This window comes from Tachyglossus aculeatus, chromosome 1 (genome assembly GCF_015852505.1).
Source record: "Tachyglossus aculeatus isolate mTacAcu1 chromosome 1, mTacAcu1.pri, whole genome shotgun sequence".
NCBI classification, from domain to species: Eukaryota; Metazoa; Chordata; class Mammalia; order Monotremata; family Tachyglossidae; genus Tachyglossus; species Tachyglossus aculeatus.
Window position 1 is genome coordinate 88725034 of NC_052066.1, and position 7726 is coordinate 88732759.

General features: G+C 43.0%; 1 non-coding gene across 1 annotated transcript; it reads left to right on the plus strand.

Annotated features, from left to right (window-relative positions):
- The first annotated feature begins 7146 nt into the window (after nucleotides 1-7146).
- LOC119935863 lies at nucleotides 7147-7284 on the plus strand. The gene has a single exon (XR_005453474.1). It is a non-coding gene; the product is annotated as a small nucleolar RNA SNORA7 (small nucleolar RNA).
- The last annotated feature ends 442 nt before the right edge of the window (nucleotides 7285-7726 follow it).

Below are 7726 nucleotides of genomic sequence, written 5' to 3' on the forward strand. Positions count from 1 at the left end.
AAGGGGATTAAGACTGTGAGCCCCACGTGGGACAACCTGATCACCTTGTATCCCCACAGCGCTTAGAACAGTGCTTGGCACATAGTAAGCACTTAACAAATACCATTATTATTATTATTATTATTAATGTTATTTTATCCTCGAATAAATCCCGGCTCTGCCAACTGTCAGCTGTGTGACTTTGGGCAAGTCACTTCACTTCTCTGTGCCTCAGTTCCCTCATATGTACAAGGGGGATTAAAACTGTGAGCCCCCCGTGGGACAATCTGATCACCTTGTAACCTCCCCAGCGCTTAGAACAGTGCTTTGCACATAGTAAGCACTTAATAAATGCTACTATTATTATTATTAATTATCCTTCTAGATTGTAAGCTTTCTGAGGACAGGGATCATATCTTCCAACTCTATTGTACTCTCCTGAGTGCCTAGTACAGTGCTCTGCGCACTGTAAATGCTCAATAAAAAGATTGATTGATTGATCTACTCACTTGGCAGGTGACTCTGAATGTGAAGAAATTCTCTTCCCCTAAATCCCCTCCTCATCCCCTCCTCAGAAACTGACCTCCCTCCCCTTTCTCTTACCCTGCCTTCCAGGAATTTCTCATAGCTTCTCGGAAAGGGACCACCAAGACAACGGATATAGCTAGAACATCTGGAACAGCCTTTATGGGCAACTGGCCAAAAAACATCCAGATTGTTCTCTAACTTTGCAAGAACTGGTGGTTTTTTAATGACCGGTGTCTTCATTTTCTTTGAACAGTGAAAGTCGTCTTCAGGGAGTAAAGATTTTCTTACAAAAGCCCTTCTCTAAAGCTTTTAAACATGGAATTTAACCTAGCAGTCTATTTTTAATTGAAGGACAAAGATAATACATTTTGAAGTCTATTCAGATATATCACAATTCTTGTAAATTCTAGACAATTTATCCAATTGACTCCAGAAAAGAGTTTGGAAAGATAGGCATATTTCTTTAAGAATCCAGTTGGAGTGGAGAAGTCACATCTTTGAAAAGAATAGGAAACTCAGTCTCAAATGAAGAAGGTTAGAAATCAGGGAAGAGTGTCTGACTGACATTTTCAGTGGAAGAAGATGGCCCAAATGTAGTTTCAGTGAGAGCATGGACAGAGCTTTTCTCATTGTGTCTGCCTACTCTACTGTATGTGCCCAGTCACTTAGTACAGTGCTCTGCACACACTAAGCGCTTAGTACAGTGCTCTGCACACAGTAAGCGCTCAATAAATACGATTGAATGAATAGGGCTTCTCAGCCACGTGGCCTGGTGGAAAGAATTAGAAAGCCTGGATTCCAATCCTAGCTCTGCCACTCTCCTGCTGTGTGACCGAGAGCAAGTCATTTTAGTTCTCTGTATCTCGGTTTCCTCGTTTGTAAAATGGGGATTCAGTACTTGTTCTCCTTTCCTTTTAGACTGTGGGCCCGATGTGGGACAAGGAATGTGTCCAATCGGATTATCTTGTATCTTTCCCAGGGCTAATACAGGGCTTGGTAAATGCCATTATTATTATGACTAATATTAGTAGTATCATCATCATTATTTTTATAAAGAACACTATACATTTCTGGTGCTGCAGCGCTTTTGGTTTTTGAGCTTAGAAGACTCATTTAAACTCAACTAGCTCCATCCATCCATCCATCTTCTAGAGTGTGAGCCCACTGTGGGGTAGGGACTGTCTCTATATGTTGCCAACTTGTACTTTCCAAGCGCTTAGTACAGTGCTCTGCACACAGTAAGTGCTCAATAAATACGATTGATTGATTGATTGATTGATCCCATCATATGTAAGGCAGGAGATGGGACCACTTTCTGCTTTGCCCCTTTGTAGGCCAGGAGAATTCACGAGTTCGGGACTCTGGGATCGTCATCAGGAGATAAGGTTCAAGGGTAAAATTTCCAGCATGAGAATGAGAATGCCTGAATTATTTTCCTCCACATTTCACCCCTAATATTCGTTTATTCATTCAATCGTATTTATTGAACACTTACCGTATGCAGAGCACTGTACTAAGCGCTTGGGAAGTACAAGCTGGCGACATATAGAGACGGTCCCTACCCAACAACGGGCTCACAGTCTAGAAGGGGGAGACAGACAACAAAACAAAACATGTGGACAGGTGTGAAGTCATAGCTGACTCCCCATATCTGGGCCCAAGGAAAGAAGATGGGAGGGTGGGTTGTTTGATCCCTCCTGGGGACCTGCCCTTTTTAATCATTCCTTACATAGCTGTAATTATAGAAATATGTGCTGACTCCTTTATAATCCTCTCCTTTACAAATCTTCCCCTGAAACGTTCCAACTGGCCTGCTGACACGACTTTTAGAGGACTGTATGACATAGTAATAATAATAATGATAGCATTTATTAAGCGCTTACTATGTGCAAAGCACTGTTCTAAGCACTGGGGAGGTTACATGGTGATCAGGTTGTCCCACGGGGGGCTCACATGCTGCACACAGGTAGCGCTCAATAATTACGATCGACTGGTGGAGCACTCAAACCCCAGAATGGGGAGCCTGGAATCTAAGCAACTTCAATCTTGGAGTTGGTGCCACCACTAATGATGCATTCATTCATTCATTCGTATTTATTGAGTGCTTACTGTGTGCAGAGCACTGTACTAAGCGCTTGGGAAGTACAAGTTGGCAACATATAGAGGCGGTCCCTACCCAACAGTGGGCTCACAGTCTAGATGCAGCCAGGGAGTCTCCTCTATGGAAATCCATAAGAATCAGCTATGCCCATTGCTCAGTTCAGTGAAAGCACACAGTACAGTGTAAGCACTTAGTACAGTGCAAGTGCTCAGTACAGTGCTCTGCACACAGTAAGCACTCAACAAATACCAGTGATCGATTGATTGGTCCACCCAGCTCTGTGTTTTATTTTTATTTATTCTGGTGACTTGACACCTGTCCACATGTTTAGTTTTGTTGTGTGTCTCCCCCTTCTAGACTGTGAGCCCGTTGTTGGGTAGGGACCGTCTCTGTATGTTCATTCATTCATTCAATCGTATTTATTGAGCGCTTACTGTGTGCAGAGCACTGTACTAAGTCACAGTACTTGACTGTAATGACAAGTACTAGTGATGACTGTACTACTGTACTAAGTTTGCGCACGCAAACTTTAGGATGAGAGTTTCGCCGTCTGAACCGAACTGGCTGGGAGGAAAAAGTACACCCTGCATGCTAGTCTTTCCAACGCCGACTTCTGGAATGATCGTGTTTTCCAAGTTGTTCAGCAAAATGCAAACTGACTCACTGGGATACCAGGAAGAGAGGATAAATTGGACTACTATCATGTAATATTTTTCCCCCACCCATGAAGTTGGGAAGTACAAGTTGGCAACATATAGAGACGGTCCCTACCCAACAGCGGGCTCACAGTCTATGTTGCCGACTTGTACTTCCCAAGCGCTTAGTACAGTGCTCTGCACACAGTAAGCGCTCAATAAATACGATTGAATGAATGAATGAACTGAGAGTGACAACAAATTTTTATAGGAACTGAACAGCGGCTGTCTTCCTTGACATTTATTCTTATGTTCTAGGGAGGTAGTGCCCTATACCCCAACTTTTCCCTCCAAATCTCTGTGTTTCCCTGCAGTAACCCATTACAGAACCCCCTCCTGAATCTAATGCTATTTTCTGCCTCCACAACTTGCAGAGGAGGCGAATGTGCATAATCACGCTACGACAATTATTATTGAGAACATCAGTTGGCTCCCACCTGGCCCTAGAAGCACCGTCAGATATGAACGTGCGTGTCTCGCTGCCCTTCTAAATGACTCTCAGGCCTGTAACATCCTGCAGATTCATTTCTGTACTTGAGGAAACTGCTCTCGTTTGCATAGACTTCCTGCCGGTGAACACCTGGAGGCAATCACCACTAAGCGCACGCAAACTTTAGGATGAGAGTTTCGCTGTCTGAACCGAACCGGCTGAGAGGAAAAAGTACACCCTGCATGCCAGTCTTTCCAATGCCGACTTCTGGAATGATCGTGTTTTCCAAGTCGTTCAGCAAAATGTAAACTGACTCACTGGGATACCAGGAAGAGAGGGTAAATTGGACTATTATCATTTAATATTTTCCCCCCGCCCATGAAAATGTGACATGTGTGGTATGCACGTCGATCTATGTTTCTGGGCATTTTCCAAAATGCTTTTGGAGAACATTAGACAGGAAATTGATGCCACAGGGCAAATATTCATTCTTCCCGGCTTCTTTTACAAAACAAGTCCAGATTTGCTGCGGCTAGACTAACTTCCTGCAGCGTGCCGTGGCTTACTCTTGTTTTACCCCAGCCGAAAAAATAAGTTCTCTGTTTCAATTTAGAGGGTGTTGCAAATGGCTAAATGCAATGACAAAAGGAAATGGTCTGAAAACTGGTATTTGAAAGCTTACAAAGGCCCCGATTTCCAAGTTCGTTGGAAGTTCTTTAGCTCTGTGAAGATCAGTTTGAATTACATAAGTGTTACTTCAATTCATTTCAAACTGGCCTCTTCTCAGCAATTAAATATAAAGACCCAGAAAAAATGAGTAAGTGTATGAGGCACAAATTGAAACATTTTTTCTCAAGTAAATCATCCCTCTTTAATCTACCCTTTGTCTGAGTTCAGAAAGGAAAGGCAAAAGAAGAATCTGGAAATCAATTTTTCCAAACTTTTAAATTTTCACTCCTAAGAAACTAAGAAAATCTTAGTTTCCTCAAATCGTAGTTGAGGAAAATCTTGCGATGAATAGCAAGGGGATTGCTACTGGAAAGTCAAAAAAGGAAAAGTAACTAAAAAGTGGTTAATCCAAGTGAGTCTACTAGAAAAGATGATGGGCTGAGGGAAGGACAGGAAGGAAGGTTTCCAGCACTCAGTACTGAGGAGAGGAGATGAAAAGTAAGGTATTAAAAACTGATCTTGATAAGACCATTATGCTGATTCCTTGAGATGGTCAAAGACTATGAGATGTTCTTAAAGCAGTGTGGTCGAGAAGCTCTGTGGCCTAGTGGGGCTGGAAGTCAGGTGACTTGAGTTCAATACCAGGTCCGTCACTGTGTGACCTTGGGCAATCCACTTCACTTCTCTGGGCTTCATTTACCTCATCTATAAAATGGGGATTAAGACTGTGAGCCCCATGTGAGATATGGACTCGATCCAACCTGATTAGCTTATAATAATAATAATAATAATGGCATTTATTAAGTGCTTACTATGTGCAAAGCACTGTTCTAAGCGCTGGGGAAATTACAAGGTCATCAGGTTGTCCCACGGGGGCTCACAGTCTTAATCCCCATTTTACAGATGAGGTAACTGAGGCCCAGAGAAGTTAAGTGACTTGCCCAAAGTCACACAGCTGACAATTGGTGGAGCCGGGATTTGAACCTATGATCTCTGACTCCAAAGCCCGGGGTCTTTCCACCGAGCCACGCTGCTTCTCAAGAATCTGGAAATCAATTTTTCCAAACTTTGAATTTTCACTCCTAAGAAACTAAGAAAATCTTAGTTTCCTTATCTTAGTTTATATCTACCCCAGCACTTAGTAGAGAGCCTGGCACATAGTAAGCACTTTACAGATACCATTATAAAAGTCACCTTAGCTACTAGCTAATGGGAGAGCACTGGGTTGGATGAAATTCTAATAGTAATAATAATAACAATAGTTGTGTTAAGCATTTACTATGTGCCAAGGACTGTGGTAGATACATCCACCAAGCTAGCTCTCTTCCTCCCTTCAAAGCCCTACTGAGAGCTCACCTCCTCCAAGATGCCTTCCCAGACTGAGCGCCCTTTTTCCTCTCCTCAATCAATCGTATTTATTGAGCGCTTACTATGTGCAGAGCACTGTACTAAGCGCTTGGGAAGTACAAATTGGCGTCGCATAGAGACAGTCCCTACCCAACAGTGGGCTCACAGTCTAAAAGTCTAAAAGTCCTCCTCCCCATCTCCCCCACCCTACCTCCTTCCCCTCCCTACAGCACCTGTATATATGTTTGTACAGATTTATTACTCTAATTATTTTACTTGTATATATTTATTATTCTATTTTTTTTGTTAATGATGTGCATCTAGCTTTAGTTCTATTTGTTCTGATGACTTGACACCTGTCCACATGTTTTGTTTTGTTGTCTGTCTCCCCCTTCTAGACTGTGAGCCTGTTGCTGGGTAGGGACCGTCTCTATATGTTGCCATCTTGTACTTCCCAAGCGCTTAGTACAGTGCTCTGCACACAGTAAGCGCTCAATAAATATGATTGAATGAATTAATGAATACAGTACAATCATATCACACTGTCTCTGTCCCAATATGGAGCTCATGGTCTAAATGGGAGAGACAACAGGTATTTCATCCCCATTTTAAAGATGATAAAACTGAGCTGCAGAGAAATGAAGTGCCTTGTCCAAGGTCACAAGGCAAGGCAAGTTGTCTCTCCCCCTAGACTGTAAGCTCTTTGTGGGTAGGGAACGTGTCTGCTAATTCTGTTGTATCGTACTCTCCCAAGTGCTCAGGACAGTGCTCAATAAATACCATTGACAGATTGAGTGATTGAAGTGGCAAAGTCAGGATAGAATAACAATGATAATAATAATAACTGTGGTATTTGTTAAGTGCTTAGTATGTGCCAGGCACTGTACTAAGCACTAGGGTAGACATAAGCAAATTGGGTTGAAAACAATCCCCATCCCATGAGGGGCTCACAGTCTCAATTCCCATTTTACAGATGAGGTAACCGAGGCACAGAGAAGTGAAGTGACTTGCCCAAGGTCACACAGCAGACAAGTGGTGTAGTCAGGATTTGAACCCATGACCTGCTGGCCCCCAGGCCCATGATCTGGAACCCAATTCACTCCTGACTTTCAATTCTATGCTTTTACCACTAGACCAAATTCCTTCTCTATCAGATAAGTTTGCATTAATACAGCTGGGAAATACTGGTTTTAATCATGCAAGAGAACTACGATGTTTTCAGAGATAAATTTGAGCGTACCAAGCCAGCTAACTATCAAGAAACTAAATTTTCAAAATGATTTTCAAAATGAATAATTTTGAAAGGACTAAAATGGCATTTGGCAAATCAATGAAATCTCCGCCACTTTCAGTGAACTCTCTTGAAAAGGACTTTTCAGAGGTGGTGAAATGGAAAACCCCTCTCAGGGTCACACCTGGAGAGTTTCCAGTACTCAACCAGTCTAGACTACAGGAGGGAGAGTCAGGCAGAGGCATATCCACTCCATTCCTAGCTTGGGCAGTGGCTAGCCAGTGGAAGGCCATTTGCTACAAGTCAAAACTCCCCGGTGCTGGGCAGCAGCGTCATTGAAGAGGGTCAAGGGCAAAGACTCACGTTTACTGCGTGGAAGGAGGTAGTGGTAAACCGTTTCTGTATTTTTACCAAGAAAACTCTATGGATCCACTACCAGAACGATAGCAGATGAAGGTGGGGCATTCTGAGATAGATGTGTCCATGGCGTCGCTGTAGGTCGAAGATGACTCGACGGCATAAGACAAGAAATGGAAAGGGATTGACAACTATGAGGGCAGGGAATGTGTCTGCTAATTCTGTTGTACTATATTCTCCCAAGTGTTTAGTGCAGTGCTCTCTCTGATCATAACCTTCTTACCTGCCTCCTCACTCACACTCCTTTCCCCTGTAAATCTATATTACTTCCTCACAGAGACCTCCGCTCTCTTGACCCCATCCATCCTTCTAAGCACCTCACACCCCAC